Source organism: Epinephelus moara, chromosome 2 (assembly GCF_006386435.1).
Source record: "Epinephelus moara isolate mb chromosome 2, YSFRI_EMoa_1.0, whole genome shotgun sequence".
NCBI lineage: Eukaryota > Metazoa > Chordata > Actinopteri > Perciformes > Serranidae > Epinephelus > Epinephelus moara.
In genome coordinates, this window is record NC_065507.1 from 466,405 (window position 1) to 467,870 (window position 1,466).

Here is a 1,466-nt window from a genome sequence, read left to right on the forward strand (position 1 = left end):
AATTCTGGATTTTACAGGGAGCCAGTGCAGAGAAGCTAAAACAGGAGAAATATAATCTCGTTTCTTAGTTCCTGTTAGTACACGTGCTGCATTTTGAAGTACTACCTGTTGTATGTGTTTGTGTGTTTTTGTACTTCAGATGTGTCTGCTGCTTCTTCACTGGGGGTTTTAATCTTTACACTTTGTGTTCAGCTTGGATCAGGGTCAGAGGTCAGAGGTCAGGGTTCAGGGTTCAAACATGATGTATGTGTGTGTTGAAGGTTCCTACAGCTGTGGGCCGACTGGAGAGTGGATCAGCTCAGAGTCAGGAGCCAGACTGCCCACCTGTCTGCCAGGTAACACCTGTATGTCTGCTCATACAAGAAGTGTATACATACAGTACCTGTCTCCATGTATCCATGTCCTTGTGTCTCCGTGTCCACATATCCATGTCTCTATCCAGCCTGCGGCCGGACGTCCCGCTCCCTCCCCCCTCAGGTGAAGCGGATCGTTGGTGGTCGTGGTGCCGAGCCCGGCCTGTTCCCATGGCAAGTCCTGCTCAGTGTAGAGGATCTGTCCCGGGTCCCAGAGGACCGCTGGTTTGGCTCCGGGGCCCTGCTGTCCCCATCTTGGGTCTTGACGGCCGCCCACGTCCTCAGGTCCCAGAGGAGGGACACCAGCGTCGTCCCTGTGGCCCCTGAACACGTCAAGGTTTTTAAACCTTTATTGTCTTTAAGTTTAGACTCCACCTGGTGGACGGAGACCAGTTTAACCAGGATGTGTCTTTCAGGTGTTCCTGGGTCTCCATGATGCTGGAGACAAACGTCTGGCAACCAACCGCTCGGTGGAGGAAATCTTCCTCCATCCAGAGTTCCAACCAAACAACTACAACAACGACATCGCCTTGCTGAGGCTGAAGGAGCGGGTGGAGTTTACTGAGTTCATCCGTCCAGTCTGTCTGCCTCCGCCTCACAGCCAGGTACTACTAAATCTACTACTGCTACTACTACTACATCTACTACTGCTATTACTGCTACATCTAATACTGCTACTACTGCTACTGCTACTATTGCTACATTTACTACTGCTACTACTGCTACATCTATTACTGCTACATCTGCTGCTACTACTGCTACATCTACTACTGCTACATCTACTACTCCTACTACTGCTACATCTACTACTGCTTCATCTACTGCTACTACTGCTACATCTACTACTGCTACTACTGCTACATCTACTACTGCTACATCTACTGCTACATCTACTGCTACATCTACTGCTACTACTGCTACATCTACTACTGCTACTACTACTGCTACTACTGCTACATCTACTACTGCTACATCTACTACTGCTACATCTACTGCTACTACCGCTACATCTACTACTGCTACTACTGCTACATCTACTACTGCTACATCTACTGCTACTACTGCTACATCTACTACTACTACATCTACTGCTACTACTGCTACATCTACTAC